This window comes from Equus quagga, chromosome 14 (genome assembly GCF_021613505.1).
Source record: "Equus quagga isolate Etosha38 chromosome 14, UCLA_HA_Equagga_1.0, whole genome shotgun sequence".
Lineage (NCBI taxonomy): Eukaryota > Metazoa > Chordata > Mammalia > Perissodactyla > Equidae > Equus > Equus quagga.
Genome location: NC_060280.1, coordinates 1354847 through 1381679, shown reverse-complemented (window position 1 = coordinate 1381679; position 26833 = coordinate 1354847). Strand labels below are relative to the sequence as shown.

Below are 26833 nucleotides of genomic sequence, written 5' to 3'. Positions count from 1 at the left end.
ATATGTATCTTTGCATAGCTCTCTTCCTCCTAAAGACATTTTTTGCCTTCTGAGAATTTAGCTTGTTTATATTTAACACATATTCCCAGAGTTATCTCCTTCACCAAGACAGTCTTTGTCTTTTAATGGAGAATTTAGCCTTTAATCTTACAACCTGTTTTCTGTCCTTCCTATCTTTTCTAGGTTCCCTTTCATTCTTTTCTTGTTTTCTCTTGAATTAAACAACAATTTTTATTATTTCATTTTCCCTTCTATTAGGTTGTATGCCATATATTGTTTAACCTTATTTTTAGGGAAACACTAGATATTATAATATGAATCTTTTTCTTATTAGACTTCAATATAAATACTAATTTCTTATTTTCCAGACAATGCAAGAAACTTAGAATACATCAAATCCACTCATTCTGCTTCCTTCGGCTGGTAACCAGTACTTTTTTATTCCATTTTTCAAGGATGAGGGCACTTATCTTTCAGGGCTCCTGGTTTTATGCAGGGAACGCAGCTCTAAAACTCTGCCTTGAATGAGCGTGCAGCTTTGCATCCTGTGCTTCTTATGAATTACTAATTATATAAATCTTACACCATATTTTCTTTTAAATCTAGATTTTGTTATAGTTGTCTTTTACAAAATTCAATGTGTTGTATGGTAGTTTTGTTGGACTTGTCCTTCCCGACTGATACTGAGTTTAGTTTAGTGCTATGGTCACTTCTATTTACTTGATCACCTGTAGTCTCCATGAAGGCTGTAGGAATTCCACGTGGATTCCTGAACCAACTGTTTTAGGAGTGAGGCTTTCTACCACATTCTGGGTTGTTGTTTTTTTTAGGAAGATTAGCCTTGAGCCAACATTTGCCACCAATCCTCTTGTTTTTGCTGAGGAAGACTGGCTCTGAGCTAACATCTGTGCCCATCTTCCCCTACTTTACATGTGGGACGCCTGCCACAGCGTGGCTTGACCAGAGGTGCATAGGTCCATACCTGGGATCCAAACCTGCGAACCCCGGGTCACCAATGTGGAGCATGCCAACTTAACCACTGAGCCACCGGCTTGGCCCTGGGCTAATTTTACAACAGATTTTCTTTTTAACATTTCTACGTCGGTCTTATTATTTTCTCCTGGAAGTCTATGATATGTCTCTACTGTAAATCTTTCATTCTATCTGTAAATAAGTCATATATATACAGACTTCAAATAGTCCTTCTTCAGTAAGATTTCTATGCTACCCTCATATATAGGAATGTACTTCTTTCTGTGCACAGATATCTGCCATGGTAGATTTCATAGCTGAAATCACTCTATCTCAGTGATTATTTCCCACCATCTAAAATGCTAGACCTCAATTTCTGTTAAATATTCTAATTCATCATTGTATTATTTACTCTTTTGCCACTGGTATAAAAGCATTTTTTCAGCCTGAAAACTAAAATCCACTGTATTAGGTTGACACAAGACCATCAATCACATTACATTAGAAATACACCTTCTTAAAAAATATCTATCACGTTTTTATTTACCCATATTAGTTTTCTATTACTGTAGACAAATTACCACAAATTTAGTGGCTTAAAACAACACCTACTCATTATCGCAGTTTCCATGGGTTAGAAGTCTGGGCAAAGCTCAGCTGGGGCTGCAGTCTCATCTGATGCTCTGGATCTTCTTCCAAGCTCATACAGGTTTTGCCAGAATTTAGTTCCTTATCGAGGCAGAACTCACAATGACTATCATCTTCTTTGAGGCCAGCAGGAAATCACCTCTCTGACTTTCTGTCTCTGACCTCTAAACTCTCACTTAAGAATTGATCTGATTAGGTCATATCCACCCAGGGTAATCTCTCATTTGATTAACTCAAAAACAGCTGATTATGTGCCTTAACTACACCTGCAAAAATTTCCTTTGCCATATAACGCAACCTCATCATCTGCATTATTCACACTGTCATGTTCACAATCCCCCCACACTCCAGAGGAGGGAATTGCACCAGGCATATAGACCAGGCAGTGGGAATCTTGGGGCCACATTAAATTCCTGCCTACAACACTAGCTATAGATTGACCTAGTTTTGATTATCCATTTTTTACAACAAATTTAAATCCAGATATTTTATTTTATGGAAAATTCAAATTAACTACTTAAGATTAAATTTTGCCATCAATCAACACTTAGGATATTTAAAAGAAAGTGCCACAGATTCTGATGGCAAAACCAAAGAGGAACTAAAAAAATGCCCTCAGCAGTGGCATTATTATTGGACTAAATTACTTCCTAAAGTAGGTATTCTAAGGGTGGGGAGGGAGAAGGCGTTCACCTGGATGGAAATGTTCTGGTACATTTCTCTCAAAAATATCAACTACATTACTGCTGAGTTAGTTTATTGTCAGCTATTGAAAAAAAAAGATTATTTCTTTTAGCAATTTGAATCATTCATTCATTCATTCATTCATTAAAAAATGTCAAAGAACAAATGTGGTATGTGTGTCTATATATAAATAAACTATGCAAAAGATTTAAGGATTTTATGTGTGCTTAGAGGAAGATGAAGGATAACATGTCAAAAATTAACCTTAAAGTAGTATGGATAAAAACTATCTGTTTATTAAAAACTATAAAACTTAAAGTAAATGAATCTCTAAACAATTTCTCCATATGATACAATGGATATGATAAGGCTGGAAGGCACAGTAAGAGATTAACTAAGCTTTTATCCTTTTCTCAAATGGTACCACACCTTATCTATGAATCAGCTTTCTATTATAATCAAAAAGATTATCAGGGAGAGATCTTACACATTGTGGAATTTATAACCCCCTTGATATCCCAGGCTAGTATTTAATTATGCTTTACTCTCTGTCGTTTTCATTAAATCTAAGTTACAAATTTTGCTTCACAAAGCAACAACTAAGTAAAGACATGAGGCCTGAAAGTAGAAAAAAAAAAAAGGCTTAAAGAGGAGTATAGAAAAAGCAGATAAACAGACCATGATACGATTTAAGGGTATGACTCGTTTTGACAAGAGCAATTTTTCTTCTCATTTCCTTTGCTTTAATAGCATCAGTGAATCTTAGTGGTTCTTTATAGTAATTTGAGGAAAACTCATAATAAAGTCATACCTGTCGATCTCCAATGTAAGGACTTGTACCAGCTGGCGCTGCTCATTGCCCCCTGGCATGTCCCTCAGCTATAATCCCACCAAATTGCCTTTGGCAGTTCTTACCTGCAGGCATTTTTGCCAGTGGTGTTCACTTAACAGATCTCTACCCATTTCTGTACATCTTTCGATAAGTATTTAATAAATGTTAATCTGAACTCAGTGCTTACGTTTTCTAGAAACTTCTTCTATAATAACAATAATTACCTAGTGGAAGAGAGAAAATTAAACAAGTAGTCACGCGTACTATAAATTTACAATTACTGACGGTGATGAGTACACAGTGGGAGGAGTCAAACTTCCCACTGGGAGGAGTCAAACTCAAGGATCTAGCCAATATCCTGAGGATGGCACAGGGAAAGATACAAAGAACCACTCTCTCTGACAACACTGCTGAGCCGCTGAATTTAACCCTAGAACTGCTCTGCCTCTGAAGTGCTCATTATGTGAAACAATGACTGTTCCTCATTTTTAAAGTCACTTACAGTTGAATTTTCTGTTACTTTCTGCGAATAGTAGCCTAACTTATACAATCAGCTTTCTGATCACATTTGCTTTACTTTCAGTTTTATTCAAAAATCTTTACTAATTTTGAATTAACTTTATAATGGGCTAAAATATAAATTAATATGGTATTTTCTAAAAATTCTACTTTTACTTAATTGGGAAACTTTCACCAGAAATTTCAGCATAAGCATAAAATGATGTGGGGATTTTTATTTCGCCCCTTTTAGAAACACAAAGCACTCTTGGGGAGTTTAGATTTCTTCTTTTTTTTTTTCTTCCTCTTCTTCTCCCCAAAACGCCCCCAGTACATAGTTGTATATTCTAGCTGAGTGCCTCTGGTAGTGCTATGTGGGACAATGCCCCAGCATGACCTGATGAGCGGTGCCATGTTCACGCCCAGGATCCGAACTGGTGAAACCCCGGGCCACCGAAGTGGAGCACACGAACTTAACCACTCGGCCATGGGGCCGGGCCCTTGGTTCCGATTTCTACGGCAGGAATCTGCATGTGGCTAACAATTCTATTTCTAAGCAGGAAGTGTGGCTACTTTGACAGATCATGGCTTGACAACAAACAAGCAAGTCTAAGTTATCACACAGTGTGGATGTGAATCCAACAGCAGGATAATGACAGTTGCCAAGGATTTGTACCTGCTGTCTCTTCATACCAGTGTTGCCTGTCAAAATGTCTCTTTTTCTTACACAGAAGCCATAGAATTTTTAAGGCTAGCAATTACTTACAATATACAATGAAGTACATCAAATCTAACAACCACTCTTTAGCCCCTCATTATTTGGTAGTCTCTTTGTTACATGTAGTCAACCATTTTCATCTAAATTATTTATTTATACTGTATATTTGACAAGCATATATTCCTCGCTTTATATTCTTATGGCATTTAAACCTTCCTGAAGAGTTATGGCTTTTTTTTAAATATTGTCATTTGTAAAACTTATCTTTATCCCATTACCATTTTAATGGTAATTAAACTCTCTAATTGGAATAAATACAAATAAGAAAATGTAAATGTAAAGGAAAATGACCCTAAGTACATTCAATAATAAATCACCAGCTTAAAATACTGGAATGCAACCAACGAAAGAAATAACCCCACATATGTTTGGTGAATGTAAATTTGCATAAAACCTCTGGAGTGCACAAAGCACAAAGATTTCATTAAACTTCATCCTACCCTTTTCCTCAACTTGATGAAACGAATAACTTCTAAAGATATAAATAACTTTCTACAATTGCTAGGTAAAATGTGATTTAAACATCATAAAAAGTGAAGAATAAAAGTGATAATAATAAAAGTGAACAATCTCTCCCAAATTTTATTTCCCATACCAAAAGAAAATATAATTCTAGTTTGGCGTAGAAATATTGGTAAGAGCATCCCAACTGTAGAGCAATTTCAGGTTATTTTATAACATATAATATGTCAAATTTATTTGCAACTCAATGACTGAATACTAACCAATTTATTATGTTCAAACTGCATACATACCCTACAGGACATAGACACTGTTTGTTAAACTGAACTTATTTGCTTTTGTAGAAGGAAATTCTAAACAAGAAGAGCAATCTCTAAAGTTTGTGAAGGACCCATCTTCAGGGTGTGGGATCAGGGGCATAAGTCACTCCACCCAAAGGAAAGAAAAGAATACTTCTGCTTGTGCAAAAGTACAAAGGAATAAAAATAAGATACATCTTAAATTTAAAACTGGGAGAGGTTATACACATGACATACAACTTTTCCAGAGGAAATTTACATTTTCAAAAATAAACAATATTGTCTTTTACCATTTTAAAGGAAATAATATGTTAATGTTTAGATCTGTAGAGATTTTTTTAAAAGCTTGAAGGAAAAGTCTGAAAAAAGTAATGAACTAGGGAAAGCGTGATTTGTTTTGGGCATTGGAGGCAGAAACCAGAGGCGGTGGTGCGCTGCTTCATCAGCACGGCCACCTCTCCCTCACTCCCTTCTGCCCCGTTCTGCGGCGGGACAGACAGCCCATCCTGGGAACGACAGTTACCAAACTTAAACTGTCCCTAGAAAAGGCAATACAACCAAATGTTTACACTTCAAGAAGAGCACAAGACTCATTCCAATTACAAATATCCAAGATAACTAGAATGACGTAAAAAAGTAAGTGAACAGATTAGGTGCTGTTAGTCTCCTTGAAAGCAAGACTTGTCTGCGAAAAAGCAACCCATACAATCAATAACAAAAAACTGCTGGTAATTCTCTTCTGAAACTGACTTAAGTCCTCATTTAATGTGCTAAAAATAATCTTCCCCCTAGAGGAACTTAAAGAGTTGGTAATATACTCAGCTGCAAGCAGGATAAAAAATCCTGTAACTTTCTATTAAAAAAATCATGATATTACATCCTTAGATGATCAGTTAAAAATCATCAAAACAAAACATTTTATATGTGTGACAGAAAGAGATACTAATTGTTTACAACATTCTCTTAATGTTAAAAATGCAATTTTACTTTGGAAATCTTCCACTTGACATTTGGAGATGCCTTCTATAAATATGGCAGAACTGCCCTTAGATACCTGTTAACAGTAAATAATTGACTCTGCCATCCATGTCTGAAAGGCGGATGCCCTGTTCCAGGTCACCTGGGAATACATCAGACTACAGCTGGGTAGGAAAAGTTTCTCATGGTGCTGCTTTCCTGGAAGTAGCCACAGAAATGAGGCTAGACTTTTCCAGTCATCTGACCTCCAAATGGTAAGTCACACAATGGGAGAGTCAAACCTTCTTTGGCACAATCTGTTGATCTCATTTTCACTGTTGGTGATAGTTTTCTTACTATGGGAAGGATCCTGGCACAGCAGTTTTCACTCTGCTACAAACAAATGTTGCGTAGAGTGACAGAGGGAAAAACATGGGAAGAACACAAGAAAAGGCGGATGGATAATGTAAATATAGTAAGGGGGAAATTAATAGCATCAGATAACACGAGAATAAAGTGACTGATCACTGTTTGGTTGCAATGAATGGATTTAATGTATGTGGGCATATTTTGTAAAATGTACAATGTGTTAATTAGTAAAGAAAAGTATAAGTCATATAAGTAAAGGAACAACAAATTCACAATATTTTAACAATTATTTCTCATAAAAAGATCACAATGACGGTAGAAGAAAGGGGGCAAAGAAAACAAGAATGAGACAAGAGAAGTTTTAACCTCAATCAGCAGGAAAATGTCTTTCCTCATAGAGAAAATTGCCTCTCTCTGATAATCGCATTAATACCAACGGATCTTAGTTAACCATTAGCCTTTATGAACTTGACCCCTTTCAGGTTGAAACTCATCATTTTCTTTTTCATGAAAGTAAAAGACCTCTGGGCATTGTCTTTGACTTTCCATTCAATTACCAAGAAGAGGGTTACTTCATTTTCTAGGTACATCATAATCAAAGTTGATGGTAACAGGCAACAGTGACAGAAAGGAAGTCAGGATTCAGACAAAGAAATAGAAGAAGCTCATTGAAACAAACTATAAAAAAACAGGCGGTAGGAAGGTGTCACATGAAAAGAAAGACTGACATATAAAAAAAGGACAAGTAAAGCCAGATAAAAAGACTCCGAACCAAAGAAATAAAATGAGAAAAGAGTAGAAAGAAATGGAATAAAAGAAATTACAGTTAGCTCTAACAGAAAAAAATAAAGAATCTAAAAATGCACGGAAGACAGTTGGAATAAAAAGTGAATGTAGTTACCAGTTTGAAAAGGAAAATCGGCAAAAATAAATTCTAAAAGAAACAAAAAATGTGCAAATACACGTTATATTAGCATTGGCATTTGTATAAAGGAATAGTTAAAAACCCTGTTCAGAAATTTTTGTCCACTGTCATACTGGGAAGAACACAATCATGAGTAGCTTATGTCTCTACAATATACCTATCAAGTAATGATTTCCTAAAAAATTATCTAGCCATTTAGGTAGTTCATGAGGTAAATGATCTCAGACATTGCTAAGATGCACTTGTAGCTCAGAGAAATAAGGCAAAACAAAGATCAGCTGAAAGTCTAGCTTTTACTTTCATCTAAACTTAGTGACACACACACAAAACAATCAAACTGCTCTAAGATATAAATACGATCTCGCATTTCTATAAGGAGATTAAAATGACCCCTAAATTATGAATATTTTCTTCACTGTTCTTATAGTACACATTTTCTATTTAACATAAAGACTATGGCATCACATTTAGCCAGCCAATAGTTTATCGATACCTGATAGACACTGTTTTGTTCTTTCATTTTCTAATAGAGAAAAAACACAGGAAAAATACCTCTGTCTCCTCTGCTTTGTTTTTCAGAGAAGTACAGTGGATATAGCAGTTAAGAGTTCTGGTTGTATAGTTAGACCCTTTTGGGTTCAAACCATACCTTCTCTACTTACCAGCTGTGTGATCTTGGTCAAGTTAATTAACCTCTACAAGTCTTTATTTCCTCATAGGTAAAGTAGAGATGTTTAAAATACTATCTGCCTTGCATTCCTCCCAGTGTTGTTTTGAGAACTAAGTAGATATAATGTAGCTTAAGTGCTTAGCATGGGGACTGGCACAGAGAAAATACTATCTGCCCTGCCGTTACTGCCATTATCCTTATGCTACTTGTCCAAGTCACACTCCAGGGATAATTTATGTTTACTGCATCATGCATCACTTTTCTTCCCATAGATAGAAAAAACTGAAGTGCTCTAATCCTGGCAACAACTTTCATAGCCCATCACATCTCCATGTTATCACTGACATCATCTCCACCAAATACTGAGCACTGACACACATAACTTTCTAGAAGCACTTTTATCTCCTTCAGAATTCAGTTTAAGCTGCTGAAATAATATTCTTACCTTGGTAAGTCACTCGAAATACACTTGTCAATTGGGATCACGGTGTCCCCACGGAAGGCACCTTCAGGACTGCTGGGCTGTCATCCCTCCACGGCTTCAGTCAAGGGTGATAAAGAAGACGGAGAAACTGCTGCTCTGTGATCTTCTGTTTCTGTGTTTGCCATTGTCAGCTAAGAATAAGGAACAATGTTATTCTATTTAAAATGCAGAATCCTCCTGAGTTACAAATTGAGGCTGGGCATTGCTCACGATTTACTTCTCGTCATGTTCCAGACCACGCAGCAGTCAGTAGACGTGAAATCTCACTAGAAATGGACAGAGATAAGAGCCTAAAGGAAGACAGAACCATGAATCTAAGTCTTTGATTGGTATAATCCTATTTAAGAAAGAAAAAAATGATAATTTGTTGCAAAGTATTTTAATTTTTGCTGTTTACTAGAAAATGGCTTATATACAAGCAAACTTAACGTGAGGACTATGTTCTTAAAAAGTGCAGCAGTGTTTTTTGTTTTTGTTTTTGTTTTTGTTTTGTCTGCCTTTCATTCTTTCCTTTTTGGGAAGCTACCTTCCCCAATTCTGACGGTACTGTTGATTACATGGCCTTGCTTTCCAGGCAGAAAAGTGAGTGTGTCCAAGGCTAGCCAATCCAAGTGCCCCCTTCCCCACGCACAGCGACTGGTAAATCAGAGTCCAGTGAAGAAGAGACAGTAGTGCTCCATTCTCTGGGATTGCCAGCCTTAAGAACAGGGTAAATCTCCACCACTGAGAATAAAGCCAAAACAGAGGAAAGCAAGGGCAGGAGATGGAGAGAGAAAAAGTGAGAGATTCCTGATGACAGCATTTGAATCCCTGAAACCAGCTATTAAAACAACCACATCTCCTGAGTTTCCTGGGTATGTGAGCCAACGGATTCCCTTTTTTGCTTAAACTTGTTTGAGTTGGGATTCTCCCATCTGCAACCTGGAAATCTTGAGTACTGCACACAGAAAACCTAAATTTTCTTAACACCAAAATAACATGTCCACAAGAAATAATGTCAATGAGCATTATAGGGTCCTTTCCAGGGTGTAATCACCCACTCAGGATGCTGATAAAAATGGCTATGAAGGCTCGTCTCTGATGTGTCCCACTACGGAGGAGTCCTACACCAAGGGGGAGTCCCAAGGTAACATGATATATCACTACTAAGGGAAAGATATTACTTATAGGGTAATAAAAAATACTACTTTCACCTTTTTACGCTATTCTGAAATAGAAGCATTCATTCACCCACAGATTATCTACTGAGCACCTACTTGGCAATGTTCTAGGCACTTAGAACTCTTCAGTGAATAAAGCAGGAAAAAAGTGTGCTCTGGTGGAGCTTACAAACTAGTGGGGGGAGATGATAAACAATAAACATAATAAATAAGTAAATTGTAAGATGTTAGAAGGTGAAAAAAGCTATGGAGAAAAATTGATAAGGGAAGTTAGGTTAGAAGTATGGAGATGGAGGGAACTGCAATTTTCAATAGGTTTGTCAGCATAGGCCTCACTGAGGTGGTAACATCTGGGCAAAGATCGGAAAGAGGCAAGGGAGTGAGCCATGCAGTATCCAGGGAGGAGCGAGAAGGCCCTAAGGTGGGGTGCACCTGGCAGGAGTGAGGAACAGCAAGAGTAGATGAACAGATGGACAAGAGGGGATGTAGCTGGGATGGGGTTAGAAAGGCAACGGGGGGGGGGGGGGGGGGTGGAGATAACAGGGCCTTGCAGGACCCTGTTAGGACTTTGAGGGAATTAGAGAGCCCAGGGAGTGTTCGGAGCAGGGGAGTAATATGATTTTTTTTAAAAGATAATTTTGGCTGGTTTGTTAAAAATGCATCAAATTCATCAAAATCACTGCATTTCAATATTCTAATCTGTCCATATATTAATATCTTCTAATACTTACAGAAACTCTTTGTAGCAGAGACTGCCAACTGTCTGCCAATACCCATCCCTTCCCTTTTCTACAATACTAGAATCTCTGATTTTTAACTGAGGCATAGGGCTGCCTAACACAAAGATTGTTTTCCAGTCTTCCTTGCAGCTAGGAAGGGCCATATGAATAAATCTGTCCAATGAAATATTAACGGAAATGACCAAAGCAAGAGAGTTCACTCTTCGTTTTCCTCCTTTCTGCTACCTAGAACGAAGACGTGATGGCTGACAGTGGCTTGGTCCTCTTTAACTTTGATATGATGGTAGGTATGAAAGCCATGCCCCAAGGAGGACAAAGAAGTTTAAATCTCTGACAACACGGAGTACCATACCAACCCTGGATTACCTACTTCCAGAATTTTACCCAAGAAATAAACTTCTGGCTTGTTCAAAACAATGTTCATTTGGGTCTTTGTTACTTGCAGTTGAACCTAATCCTGAAACTCCTGATACTCCTTGAACTAAGTTACTTTCAAGAACCTATAACATACGGTATTGGCTTAGAGCAGGGAAATGGGAAGAACAGTACGATGGCTTGGAAATCTAAATTTAATTGAGAGTCCCATAATTTGGGGTTTGGGGCCTTTTGGATTCAACAAGCCTTCACAATTGCATGAGCCATTTCCTTAAAGTAAATCTCTCTCTCTCTCTCTCTATATATGTTGACATCTATATATACAATATACATACATACATATCTATCTATATACATACATTTCTTTCTCTCTATATACACATATACATACACACACATCCTGTTGGTTCTATTTCTCTGGAGGACCCTAAAACCCCTCTTTCAAAGACCACGCCAGCCTGCAAGGATGAGCTGGAATCAGCCAGAAAGACTTTTCTGAAGCATGGACGAGTAGAGTCAGTCCACCGATGGATGCAGTGGGATCAGTAGTGGTGATCTGGATCAGCAAGACGCTGTGGCAACCGCAGCAATACCCACAGCACCAGCAGCACCAACAGACAAGTGACCACACCCAGGGCTCTTCTTCATTTGGGAAAGGGCATCTGGAGGACTTCTATTTTGAACTACAGTTAACTGCTAAGGTTCTTAGATAATCTACAGAGACAGGAAGCTCAAAGAGTATGATACTAGCCTTGCTGGTAATTAAGCATATGGAAGAATAAAAGAATGATGACCTAACTTACACTCGCAAGTATTATGGAAGAGTACATACCTGTTTTACATAAGAGAAAGATAATGTTTTTCTCTGCCACTTTATAGCCATATGACCTTGAGTATTATAAGTTTTCAGTCCTCTCCCCTGCAAAACCAGGTTATCCACAAGGTTAGGAGGAGTAAATAAAATGGTGAATGTGAAAGTGTTTGGCACACTGTTCGGCATGTGGTAGACATTCAGTAAATGTTAGGAGAATCTGAATCTACTTTAAAAGAGAAGAGGTATTTCTCTCTACATAGTTTAACACGAGAAGGCACTTTCCTCTGCCCAGGTTTCCTCTGATATTCCAACCAGAAGCCAAAAGGATGCTGGCCTTCACACTCCTCCTCTAAGCTCCTCACAGCGGGACGCTGAGGTTCTCTTCCAAGGCTCCATAACAACCACGGTCTGTTCAGTTCTTTCACAGGCTGAGTAGCATCTAATCGAGGAATGCTTACAAGTGAAATCAAGCTGTGTATTGCACAGCAAAATTATATGATTAGAGAGTAAATCACCTTGCAGAACAAAATCCCTTGACGGTCCTGGTGTGTTTATTATAAAATTCAATTATTAAAAAAATAAAATTGGCACTGAATTATTCAAAAATCTCTCTTGAAATATATCAGTAGTATTACTTTTTACTTAGGCATGATTACAATCCTAATCTTCATCAAAAGAGGTAATCATTTTAGTGATGGGTCTACTTTTTTTCCTCCATGTAAAATACTTTCAGGATGCTTTTAGGTGGAATGCGTTAGGTAAGTGTGAAATCATTAGCATTATTAAATGCAATATTTCTTCTGTAATGTTACTATAAAAACAGTGTCATCGTCACTAAAAGTAGAACATATTAACAGGTTAAGTAGAATATTCAGAATACAATAGGTTTGCAGACAACATTCCTGCACATTACTAATTAAATGAGAACTAATTGTTAATTAGAAATCAAAGAAATAAAAATGTGTTAATTTTAGTTTGACACTAAATACTATGGTATTTTAGCAGAGTACAGATAAAGGCCCTGCCTTATGCTTTATTAACACACATAGTTTAACTGACACACTGAAAAATCACACTTTTTCTTTACTTCCCATCTCTTAGTAATTTTACATGAACATAAGGATTCCCCTCATACCCACCCCTTGACCTGCTCTCCTTCCTCTTTAAAAAGGCACTGGAGTTCAAGTGGAGATGAGCCTAGACTCTGGAGCCAGAGTGTCCAGCTGTACATCCCTGCTGCCCACTTCAGACAAGTTACATAACCTCTTTGTGCTTCAGTTTCTTCATCTGTAAAATGGGCTTAAGAATAGTAGCTACGTCATAGAGTCGACGCACTTGGCACATAGCAGGTACCATGTGGATAGTTTTAAGCAAATCAATTTTCAGATCCTTGCTGTTCATCTACAGGCTTTCCTAGAACGTGTTTGCCCAAGAAGCTGCCTGTCTCAACTACAGTGTGTCCTTGTAGAGTCTCCATTCTCTCATTTTACAAAAGCAGGGCATTTCTCCTATGCCCATTCCAGGGCCTCAAACCAAGGGACAACTCCACAATTCCTTTAACGACAAAACTATAAGTGCCCCCCACCAAGCTGTATCATTAATATATACATTTCCAATAAATCTTACTTTTTATATTTAATAAGTATAAAAAATGGTAATATAGACATGCTGTTTTGAATGATTGTGTACTAAACATAATTATAATAATGAACACTCAATCCTGAGGAAAGTTTTCAACACTTACAACCTTATGGTCACAGGACATTTAAAAAATGTGTTGTTGTTATATGATAGAGTGGCCTATAAAAGGTTTTCAAGCATTAAAAGATAAAATTCTATGGAAGAAATGGAGTGGAAATACAAGTTTAAGGAGCAAAAGAAAGGATGGAAAATTTCCAGCTGCTGGAGAAGAGCTTGTTAATGGTTTTAATGTTTATAAATTCCTACAGCATTCAGGTCTGGGGCGAGAAATACACCACAAACCTGTGACATCTTATCACGCAGGTAACCAAGGAAGCTATCAGACGTAAGTGGGACATGTCAACTTGAAGAGAATCCCACTGGCCACAGACAGACCACTCTGACCAGAAAAATAATGTAAAAGATTGAAACATTGAACTAATAAATACACACAAGTACCTATAATACTAAAATAAAAATTTAAAATTTCTTTATCTCATCATTCACCTTTGGAGATTGCCAGGCACCAACTTATTGTTCTGAAAAATGACAAATGTACTTTCCTGCTTCCCTGAATAGGCTATAATTCAGGATAACCAAATAGATGATTAGAGAAAATTCTTCCTCAGAGAACAATCATAGCTAATACATGTAGATGGAATAAAAGAACTAGAAAATCACCGTTGTGTAAACCCTAATGAAATAAGGGATCCAAAAAGAATGTTTGTCCAGGTAACGTCTGTCATTCTTAGATGAAAGAGTGATGGGAAAGCTATAAGAGACGTATCTGGCTGATACCACTTACACCACTGATCCATGTTGATGTCACTAAAATAGGACAACCAGAAATTGTTTTCCGTATGTGATTCCACACAGATTATAATCCCAGGACATAGAATGCTGTGAAGCATTGCTGCCACAAACATTCAATGTAATCAAGTCTCTACATCTAACTTCTAGTTTATGAGAAGTATGGGAGGTAGAGAAATGTTAAACGACATGGCATGAAAATAGGGAGGAGGGAGAAAGGTTACAAATGAAAGGAGACTTAAGAATCATTGGCGGCAAGTCAACCAAATGCAATGCATAAACCTTATTTAGACCCTGATTTGAACAAACCAACTTTAATAAGACATCCATTTTTGAGGCAACTGGTGACATCTGAACACAAACTAGGTATTATTGATATTAAGGAAATTATTTCATTGGGAATGAATAAATGGTATTGTAATGATAAATATTATCTGTTAGATATACAAATCAAAGTATTTGTAAGTAAAACATGATGGGAATTTGCTTTAAAATATTCCCAAAAGAAAAGTGGAAAGGAGTATAGACAAGAATACCAGGAAGCTGAAGGTTATTGAACTTGGGTGAAGAGCACCTGGGAGTTCGTTTCACTATTTTTCCTTTTCCGTGTGTTTGAAAATGTTCATAACAAAATGTTCTTTAAAAATCATATGGAATTTCTATTTTATTAGATTCATTTAAAAGACTGATATAACAATTTTATTTTAAAATGTCAACGTTCATAGTATACCAGAAATTACATCTTTTTTGAGCCAGCCCTGATGGCCCAGTGGTTAAAGTTCGATGTGCTCCATTTCAGCAGCCCAGGATCGGTTCCCAGGTACAGAACCACACCACTCGTGTGTCAGTAGCCATGCTGTGGCTCACATAGAAGAGCTAGAAGGACTTACAACTAGAATATACAACTAGGCACTGGGGCTTTGGGGAGAGAAAAAGGGGGGGAAGATTGGCGACAGACGTTATCTCCAGGTGAACTTTCCCAGCAAAATTACATCTTTCCCAACTACGTAAGCTAAAAATGAGAAATTTTAAATGTCAACTTAAAAGTGTGCCAGAAAATATATTTTTCAAAATTTTATTAGGGAGTACATGAGCAAAAACATTTGAAGGTCCGTGTTCTAGACAAGAAGTAGCTCCGATCTCAGCTTTGAGTAAGGAGGAAACTCAGGTAGGACACGCTGACACGGACACCCTCCTACTCCTCTCCCAGGTAAAGTGGGATTTGCTCAGTTTTCCTGGGTTTGCCGAGGAAGGCCCCATTCCAGGGGTGATTCAGGTTCTCATAATTCCTTCATTGTAGACCAAGTGCTTAAGATTGCCATAGAATCACTGTAATTTAACACTCCTTTCACAGCTTGTTCTGGTTCCTAAACCAGAGAGTGATGATCAGATGCATTAGTTCAAAATCCTAGATGGCGAGGGTGCGTTACTGCAGTTTAAAGCAAATAGTACTGTCAAATGGAAAATGACCTCGATGTGACCGTAGCCGCTGAGTACACACCAGGCAAGCTGATACAGGGGGCTCACAGACCAAATGAAAGTGCTCCATTCCCACAGTTTACTAACAAGTTAAAAACATACAACAGTAAACAATAAAGTAAGCTAACCAACTTAGGATAGGGTGCGAGTGGCAGGACCATGCTATCTGAGTCCTGGGTCATGATAGTCACATGCTCTGCTCACATCAGCCTTTCCTGTGAGGGTGTGTTATGAGGACCAGAGTTGACCTTTGAGCCAGCGGCACAGACAGAAGGTATCAGGGATCAATAGCACATACTTGCTAATGGCAGAGACAGAGGCAGGTGTACCTGGCCAAAGATGTAGGTTGTCAGTTAACTTGGTGAAGAGCTATGGGTTTTATTTCATTTCTTAGGCACAGCACTGTGGGCCAAAATGGGACCATACTGGATGTCATCAGTAGCTGGCCAATTTAGGGATGACACAGCTGTCAGCCCAGAAGTCCAAGAGCATGACTTAGTCTTTTTATCTTTCTATTGAATAAGTAAGCATTTGTCCATTCCATCATATATTCCATTTATCCCATTTGTCTTGGTATGTTTTATAGGTTACTAACTCACTTTCTATGTATATTTAGCATATCTTCTGAATTCTGCCTTTCTCGAACCACTTGCTTACTCGTATCTATACTTAATACATCTTATGAATTTCACCTGTATCTCATAAGCTACTAGCTTACTTACTCCTATGCTCAACATTTCTTATGAGTTTCATCATTCCATTTGTTTTCTTATCAAGTATGGCAGAACTGAATATTCAAACTCACATTACATGATGACTTCCAGTGAGTTGGAGATATAGGGAGCAAAGGAAAGCATGCATGTGGGAGATAGGCACAAGTGAAGACAAGAAACATGGGATTGTCACCATCTTAAAAGGCTTCATGTGCAATTATACCAAGGTTGCAGGATACAAGGTTAATACACAAAAGTCAATTACGAACAAGTGGAATTTGACATTAAAAACACAAAGCACTTACATTAGCCCCCTCCAAAAAAAGAAACACTGAGATATAAATCTAACAAAATATGTAGAAGATCTATATGAGGAAAACAAAATTCTGATGAACAAAATCAAGGACGAACTAAATAAATGGAGAGATGTTCCATGTTCATGATAGGAAGACTCAGTATTGTCAAGATGTCAGTTCTTCCCAACTTGATCTGGAATGCAGTCCCAATCAAAATCCCAGCAAGTTATTTTGTAGATATCGACAAATGTATTCTAAAGTTATACGGAGGAGCAAGAGACCCAGAATAGCCAACACAATACTGAAAGAAGAAAACAAAGTTAGGAGACTGACACTACCAGACTTCAAGACTTACTACAAAGCTAAGGTAATCAAGACAGCGTGGGGCCAGCCCTGGTGGCCTAGTGGTTAAGTTCAGCCTGCTCTGCTTCGGCAGCCTGGGTTCGGTTCCTGGGTGTGGACCTATACCACTCATCTGTCAGTGGCCATGCTGTGGCAGTGGCCCACATACAGAAAGAGCAAGATTGGCAGCAAATGTTAGCTCAGGGCAGATCTTCAGCAAAGAAAAAAACATACATTGTCTTTGGGCTGGCCCCACGGCCTAGTGGTTAAGTTCAGCACACGCTGCTTCAGCAGCCTGGGTTTGGTTCCAGGAGTGTACCTATGCCACTTATTGGCGGCCATGCTGTGGCAGTGATCCACATACAAAATAGAGGAAGATTGGCACAGATGTTAGCTCAGGGTAACTCTTCCTCAAGCAAAAAGAGGAGGATTGGCAATGGATGTTAGCTCAGGGCGAATCTTCCTCAGTAAAAAGAAAAAAAATATGACAATGTGGTATTGGCAAAAGAATAGACAAATAGATCAACGGAACAGAACAGAGAGCCCAGAAATAGATCCACATAAATACAGTCAACTGGTCTTTGACAAAGGAGCAAAGGCAAAACAATGGTGCAAAGGCAGTCTCTGCAACAAATGGTGCTGGAACAACTGGACCTCCACGTGCAAAAAACGAATCTAGACACAGACCTCACACCCTTCCCAAAAATTAACTCAAAATGTTAAACATAAAACTATAAAATCCCTAGAAGATAACAGAGGAGAAAACCTAGAAGACCTTGGGTATAGCAATGACTTTTTAGATACAACACCAAAGGCATGTTCCATGAAAGAAATAACTGATAAGCAGGACTTTATTAAAATTAAAACCTTCTGCTCTGTGAAAGACAATGTCAAGAGAATGAGAAGATAAGCTGCAGAGTGGGAGAACAGATTTGCAAAAGACACATCTATTAAAGGTCTGTTATCCAAAATATACAAAGAACTCTTAGGACTCAATAATAATGATAAAAAAAAGACCCAATGAAAAAATAGGCCAAAGACTTTAACAGACACCTCACAAAAGAAGATGGCAAATAAGCATATGAAAAGATTTTCCACATCATATGTCAATGGGGAAATGCAAATTAAAACAACAACAAGATACCATTATACGTCTATTAGAATGGCCAAAATCTGGAACACTAACACCAAATGCTGATGAAGATATGGAGCAACAGGAATTCACTGCTGGTGGAAATGCAAAATGGTGCAGCCACTTTGGAAGACAGTTTGGTGGTTTCTTACAAAACTAAACATACTTTTACTATGTGATCCAGCAACCGTACCTCTTGGTATTAACACAAAGGAGGTGAAAACTTATGTCCACACAAAAACCTGCATGTGGATGTTTACAGTAGCTTTATTCATAATAAAGTTGCCAAAAGTTGGAAGCAACCAAGATGTCCTTCAGTAGGTGAGTGGATAAACAAACTATGGTACATACAGAATATCATTCAGCGCTAAAATGAAATGAGCTATCAAGCCCTAAAAAGACATGTAGGGTCCTTAAATGCACATTACTAAGTAAAAGAAGCTAATCTGAAAAGGCTGCACACCGTGTGATTCCAACCACATGACGTTCTGGAAAAGGCAAAACTACAGAGACAGTAAGAAGGTCAGTGGTTTCCAGGGGTTGGGGGTGTGGGAGAGAGGGACGCATAAGCAGAGCACAGAGAAATTTTAGGGCAGTGGAAATACCCTGTATGATACCGTAACGACAGACACACGTTGTTATACATTTGCCCAAACTCACAGATTGTACATCAGCACGAGTGAACGCTAATGTAAACTATGGACTCTCAGTGATAATTACGTGCCAATGTGGGTTAATCAGTTCTAACAACTGTACCACTCTGGTGGGGTATGTTACAACGGGGGAGGATATGCCAGTGTGGGGGCAAGAGTTATATGGGATATCTCTCTACCTTCCTCTCAATTTTTCTGTGAACCTGAAACTGCTCTAAAAAAATAAAGTCTTCATAATGATTTTTTAAAAAGGCTTCAGGTCATTGTTCTCCAGTTTCCAGCACAGATAACTAGTAAGTATTTGAAAATCTTCAGGTAGAGTTCTCGGCAATTCTGCTAAGTCAGAGTGTTTATCAGTCCCTTGAGGCCGACTGCAGCATTCCTGCAGTGGAATACTGTTTCCTGCCATCTGACCTGGCCTCAAGATTTAACTGCCATTAACCTCCCCCGGTGCTGAAACAACATCGTCTCCACACGAGAGTATTAGCCCTTAGGCCCTGTGGTTGCAGCTGCAGGTGCATTAAGACACTGTTGAGGTAGACAATGGCCCTTAGTTCAGGAGATCATGTAAAGTGCTGCTACACTCAAGCTTATCAGGAGACACCCGGGAATTTGTCCTCTCAGACGGCTCATTGTGTAAGGGTCCATCGCCCACCGAGCTGGTCCAGAAGGCTGACCGTTCAAGTCAGTGAAGGAAGACTTTTGATTTCCTCATTAAATCTACCTTTTTGGTGTTGTATAAACATGTAAATTATATATTAATGACCTAGATTGCTAATTATTCTTTTTAAAGTTAATTTTGTGACAATAAAAATATAGCTTACTGTAGAAGTCTATTCTTCCATAATATAGTAGTTGTATTCCTGAGGAAATTTGTGTCATCAAAACTCATTTTATAAAAATAATAGCCCGACTGCATTAAAAAAAAGCGAGGAGGTTAAGCACTGGCATTCCAGGCTCACGAATCACTTATTTTTCCTGTTGGAATTCCACTGAGAAAGGTTTTTGCTGTTTGTCTTGTTCCAAGAGCTGTAATTCTCCCAGCATACAAACTAAATGTCCCAAGATAGACCCCGCATCTGGCCCTGCCTTCCTCCCGCTACAGAACCGTAGTTAGCAGAGCAGGTCCTGTGTATTCTCGCCACTTCACTATCCTAGTATTTGACAAATCAAGTTTACTTAAACATAAACAAGGCATCTTTGTGGTCCTCCAGATGCCTTCTCCCTAAAACCACTTTGCTAATTCCTGATCCTATCGTCTATCCATTCAATCATCAGTATTGACTGAATACCCACTATTTCCAGACCTTAAAAAAAGGCAGTAAACTCAATGCTAAACAAGACAATATCGTTCCTCCACTAGCTGAATTTTCACTATAATGAATGTAAACACAATTTTAATTAACTTGTCTTATTAAAAACAATTTGAATGGTGATAACTGGGGTTATTACAGAAATGCTCATATTAAGATTAGAAAGAAAAGTATAAAAAAAATAAATCCCTTACAATCTCCTACCCTTGGAGTAAGCTACCATTAAAATTTTTGAATATTTGTTTTCAGATTTTCATTTATGACTTTATAGGGATACAGTCTTTGCTTTAAACAAAAGTGTGGCCACATTAAATACACAGTTTAAATACAGCTGTGTTCACTTAATGAGAATATCCCTGCGTTACTAAACATTTGTTGAGAACACAATTTTTTTACTACCTGTTAATATCTTAGCTACTTGTTCTAAACACTTCTAAATGCCTCCCATTGTAAATAAAGCTGTGGTTCCTGCACACACACCTCTGACGAAACCACTGAATAGTTCCTTAAGAAGCTGTAGAAGTTCCATTCCCGGATCAAAGTCTATGAGCAACTTTACAGCTGTGTATGTGTGTTTCCAAATTGAACTGCTTTTTAGAAATGTGCCAACTTCTAAAACTCCAGAAACGTTACCTGGAAGCTCATTTCAACAGCACTCACTACTAGAATAAAATATTATTTCTCAACCTTGCCAATTTTAGAAAAATTTTCTAAGTGGTAGAGAACATTTAATTTTTAAAATTGTCATTATTTAAATTTTTCATCATAATACTCAAGGAGGATATCAAAGGATAATCAGTGAAATTTTATGGATTATAAATTATTTAAAGTCTACTTACAAAACCATCTAATTAAAAGAAGAAATTCCCAAAATGTAGAATATATGTTAAATTTCCAGATATTTTAAGATAACTGAGTTCAAAATATCTAATTAGCCCCATGCCCCCTTTCCCATACACTTATGAGAACATATCCAATTATCTTGAAAAAGGCAATTAAAATTACTATTAATAATCTTAATACTAGGACATGTTATAATTCATTTGATAATTACATTTCCCACAAAGATACTGTCAACATAAACTGTGAAACTGCAGATCCATCCTGTTTACAAGAATCAGAGACAATATGCTCACTATTCTGTTGTACTTAAACGTTGTATTGCAGTTTCTCTTAACAGGTAATACGTGACATGAAACATGGCTGATTTTATGCTTCATAATTTCCATTCTGATGTTTAACATTAAGAAATTATATTTATGGATCACACATGTCAGAAAACAGTTTAAATAATTAAACTAAGAAAAATAATAGCAACCATGCCTTTCATTTTAAATACAAAATATAAATCTTTTGCTCATAGATATTTAAGAAGCATCTGCAATCAGAAGGGCAAACTATTTACATTTTCTTATTTATGTAGCTAGCATTAAGTATTTTGTCTAAGTGTTCATGCTTTATATTTTCAGAAATTTGTTATGACTCAAAATATTAAGTGATAAGAATAAGAAAAACGAAGAGACTACCTTTCAAGATTGACTCAGGAGTTTTAAAAACTATTTCTGTTCCTTATTCTGATTTTTATAACAAGGAAAAGAAAAATGTAATTATTTTGATTTTAAAAACACACTACATGAAAAGGTATCATTTAAGTTAGGCTGAAGTTTGCCTTATTTATTGTTATTTTTCTTCAAAAATATGCATTAGAATAAATATTTTTCTAAACACCAAAGTAAATACATCGTTCTGGCATATTTCTTCTTTTGAAAAGGTGCTCTGAATCCTAGACAACATAAATACCAGGCAGTGTGGTGGTTACCATAGTAACAAGTAAATAGGAGCATAAAATATGTGCAATTTTTCAAATGTATACACTTTTTTCACGAACATGCATATTTTATACGTAAGATTATTCAACCCTTGCTTTAGCTCCCCTTTTAGAAAGAAAAACACTTAATTCCTTAGAAATAAAAGGTTATCACATAGCAATGGAGCAGGCTCAAGAAAGTTTGAAATGTTATAGGGGAAATCTTAAGATTTTTATGTCAATTTTCTGAAATGAAGAAAGGAAAAAAACTCCTTTGATTCTATATTACTTTGAAGGTCAGTTCTTTGGGTAAGGGTAAAAAGCACATAAACTTCTTTGGCTCCCAAGCTTGAAACTCTCTTTAATTCTGCATCAGTTTGTAGTGCGCCAGCATTAAATGCAGCCCATGACAGTGGAAACCCGAAAGCTCTGCTGATCACAAAGAAACACAAGAAGTTCAATGCTACCCCAGGAGCTGCTACTGGAATAAATGATCCAAAAATCTTTATACCAATGTGTTAAATTGGAGTTCAAAGAATTCTTTTCTTTCTCCTCTCCTGAAAAAGAGAACCTTTCTGTTCACAGGTACCCTAGAAGACACAGACTGTGCCCTGACAAAGTGTTCTGAGTTTTACACTTGCAGCTTGATAGAATTTAACATGCATTTGACAGTCTGGAGAGGGAAGCAGTTCCATAGCCATGCTGGGAGTCTGAAAACTACACTGGCAAGCCAATCAAAGCAGAAAAGGAAAGCAGCTCAGTGATGACTGGGAAACAAACCCTTCAAATCTGATTACATAAATTTGGACTTCCAATTTGTTTCAATAACAACTACTATGTAACATTCTCCTGGAGTGAGAATTTAAAAGTTTTAAAAGATCACCATCTAGACAGTGTGCCAAATGTGAGCGGACAAAACAGCGCTGTAGGTCTCCCCTTGCGCTCCCCCCTTGATAAAGAAACCTTGCGCTGTATTTGCTAAGGACGGACAGAACTAGCCTGCCATTGGTACATCCTCCTCACCCCCTTGCATGATCCTATTTACTTTACAGAAGAGAAATCAGTAATTTTTCCTGGGGAAGTCAGTCAATTTAAACTTTAAGGAGACAAAAAATTACTTAAAATAGTACTCAAATATTTATGACTATCAAAATAGAACAGGTCACATGGATGATGTGATTACTGCAAAAAGAGAAAAGAATATCATCTTTTTATTCCTCTTCTCTCCCAATCCTTTTAAGTATTTCCCTCCGCTTTCACCATCTTAAAGTGATGGAAAAACGTCCCTGGAGAGTGGAAAAGGGAAAACATACCCAGATTTAAAACAAGGGGAAAATGATTTTTGTAATTAGGCAGCTTAGTTTAACCTGGGAACATACAATAACAAATTAAAACAATCAATCAGTAACACCTGAAGCATATAAAATACTGGAAAACAACCAACATAGTATTTTGAAAAGCCAAATATGCCAGATGAAGTTAGTATCTTTTTCTGATAGAATGACAGGTCATACTATCAAGTAAGACGTGAACAGTGTAACCTACTTCAGTATTGCACGCCTTTTTATTCCGTTCCTCAAGCCAAAACAGGAAAAACTGGTTTAGGAAGAAAAGAATTTGAAAACTGGCTTTGGTGGTAAACCCAGGGCTGTTAACCCAACTCCTCTCTCTTGAGGACCGGCTTCAGAACTGAGTCAACGCCCCTGCTAACGCCTAGTAGGGAATCGCGGCCTACTTCACGCTGTAGCTCCGTCACATGAGACCCCTGAGATCTCCAAAACCTAAAAAATTTATTTCCTTAGTTTTCTTTCCAACTCGGTGACCTTTCTTTTCCCTAAGGATCTCAAATGACTTGTTGCTTTAACTAAGTCGTGCTGCACTGGGACAGGATATAAACCCACTTCAGGTAGAAATTTTGAGAGCGAAAGAGGTAACGCTTGGTGAATGAATGAAAAGGATCGTCTATGACTAGAGAAAGCGAGAAGTAACAAAGTGGTGTTTAAATATAAGCGCTCACAGAAACACTCGAAATTGAAGTGTATGAAGAATAGCTTTATCTGCTTAGAGAAGGGAGATGATGTAAGAAGCCTCTGTCATGAGACTGTGGGCTGAGCACAGGGTGTCAGAAGCTCAGCTGGGGAGGAAAGAGGCCCCACCAGGAAGGGAAGTCTAATGTTTGGTCTGATCAGGCAATCCAGACAAGAGCCAACATTGTGTTGAACTGAGCTGCCTAGTGGACGTGGAGAATTTTCCCAACCTCTGTTACTATTTAAAATAATAAATTACGTGTCTTAGAAAAAAATTTGGTCACTGAATTGTTGGTTTACTGTGGAAACCATCAATCATGGATGCTTCCAAACTGGAGAGGGAAGAGTGCCCATCGGGCGTTATTCATATTAGGGCACCGAGGAGCAAGTCGGGGCACGGAACTGCCACCAACCTCTCCCTCCTGCTCCCAACACAAGGCAGTTGCATCCTTTTCTTTCACTCTTACCTAGGACATTCCAGAAGGTTTTGTGGAGATATCTACATTATGAAAGAATTTCGCCAGATACAACTCCCTTCATTTTATAACTAAAAAACAGTAAGAACAAAGGAAAAATACTTAAATTTACCAAGACAAGACTACAATCAATAATTTACTTATTTTAATAACTGAAGAAAATAAAACTAAAGAAAATAGTTTTGTAGCTCAGGAGACATGAAGGCAGGGCATTGTAATGGAAAGATAATGGAACTGGGCCAAGAAGTTCTGAAGTTCTGATCTTAGGTTTTGGGCCAGACCTGGAGTAAATCCTAAACTTCCTGGGGTTTGTTTTCTCTGTCTAAAAATAGATGTGGAGGAATGGTAGAATGACGTAACTCTAAAGTTCCTCTATCTCTAAAATTTCAGCCATTTAGTAGAAGAGTTTTCACACATGGGAGCTAAGGTGGTGTAACAGAAAATACAAAAGATGTGGAGCCAGCTGACTTGAGTCTGAATTTTGCCTCTGTCCCTTCCCAGTCTTATTTCCTTATGTGTAACAACAGCATCTGCCTTACCTACTTTATAGGATTGTTATATAGATCAAATGAGAAAACACATAATGTGTGAAAGTGCTTGTTAAGCATAAACATTAGTCTTCTTTTTTTCTTCTTTTTTTGCTGAGGAAGATTTGCCCCGAGCTAACATCCATGCCAATCTTCCTCTATTTTGTATGTGGGTCACTGCCACAGCATGGCCACCAAAGAGTGGTATAGATCCACGCCCAGGAACAAAACCTGGACCACCACAGAAGGCACCAAACTTAACCACTAGGCCACAGGGCTGGCCCTGATAAACGTGAATCTTCATTTTTCTATTTAGGTCAGCAGCCTGCACTATCTAAGAAAAAAATTTTAGATGTGATGGAATGTGTTCCAGAGTCTCCTTGTCATCAGAGAAGATGCAGTTATTCACAATTTACGACTTAGGAATGTTGGTTTCCTCAGCTGTTGATTTGCTAACAGTGTCATGGTTGGACAGCCCAGGTTGCTATGAACTAAGGTATGAGTAGCTGTTCTCTGTCATGGGAAAAATATGTAAGATTTCCAAACCATTCCTGTAACAAAAGAATGGGGTAATCTGCCCAAAAGTCAAGTAGCTATGTTGGCTGGTTATGTTAGAAGTGGAAAGAGAAGAAAAGGAGAATTGGTGGGGCCATAGAAAGGATCAACTTAAAGTCTAGAGCAAGACTAAAATAAAGGACACCAGTAGAAAGGAGTGGAGGGCACTGGGAGTCACCATCCTGATTCTGTAGAGTGTGCCTGCTAGACCTGCTCTACAGATGGAGGAGGTCCCCGTGAAACAAATCCTGACAGGTCATCAGACATAAAGAAGAATATATTGGGAAAGCTTAGCCAGTAAAAATATTAAGTTGGACTACTAAAGGCTAGGGTCTTGATCCTTTTCACTGATAATCTGCCTTTATCACTATGGCATCTGACTTTTCCCTGAGTAAATATGTAATGAATTTCAGATGGCTCTCCTCAACTTTCCAGAACATCAGAATTCATTTGTGGGGACCTGGCACTTTTACTTTTAATATATATAAAATAAGGAGAGTGATTTCTAAGAAGCATGAAAAAAATATGCTTTTATTGATTTATAATCACATTATCATATAGCGTATGACATTCATAAATAAAGATGGATCTAGGATGCCTTGCCTCTCCAGGAGATGGTGTGCCACAGAGCCAAGCACAGAAAAAGGCCCAAAAGCTGGACTGAAGCAAGACATGGTCTTATTAGTGCTATGAAATTCAACTCAATTCATTAAGTATGTATTGATCACCAACTAATATCTACAATTAGAGACATATCAAAATATAAATTAATTTACTTCAGTGAAATTGATCCAAATCCATTTCTTACCATTTCAATGCTTTAAGTTTGTCAGTTCTCCCTATACTGAAGACTGCTATCTAGTTTCTGGACCACCTTTGCTCCAAGTCCAAGGCTGGGAAGCAAGTAACAGCAGGACTTGAGTCCTGATCAAAGGCTTAGCCTCACCGATCTGAGGCAAGAAAGTGCAGAAGCAGGATACAGTGGGGACTAAGACCAAAAGAACTGTTACAGAGGACCCAGAAAAAAATCTCCCTTTACATCTGGTTACATTTTCTTATCTTACCTCTTCTTTTGCAGGATTACCTGTCTTTAACCCAAGACTAAGATTTTTTTCTAAGCATATTTTTCTCTGTATTGATATATCTGAATATTATTTATATGTACATCAACAAAATTCACTCTTATTTTCCAAATTAGATTTTTAAAATTCTGAACTTAAATATGTATATGTGCAACGTACTATGGAATAATTTTTCCTTTTCTTGTACTGAAATAAAAAAACTTAAGTCACCCCAATATAGATAGAAACTAAAAATAATTCATTTAATATTCATAGAGACTAACATTACAGATCA

At 37.6% G+C, this 26833-nt stretch overlaps 1 protein-coding gene across 2 annotated transcripts in view; it reads right to left on the bottom strand.

Moving 5' to 3' along the window:
• DCDC1 (doublecortin domain containing 1) overlaps nt 1-26833 on the bottom strand; it is a 427916-nt gene that overhangs the window by 395304 nt on the left and 5779 nt on the right. For both annotated transcript variants that reach the window (XM_046637833.1, XM_046637832.1), the window contains exon 3: nt 8540-8709. The gene's annotated coding sequence lies outside the window, so the exon portion shown is untranslated. The remainder of the gene's footprint in view (nt 1-8539; nt 8710-26833) is intronic.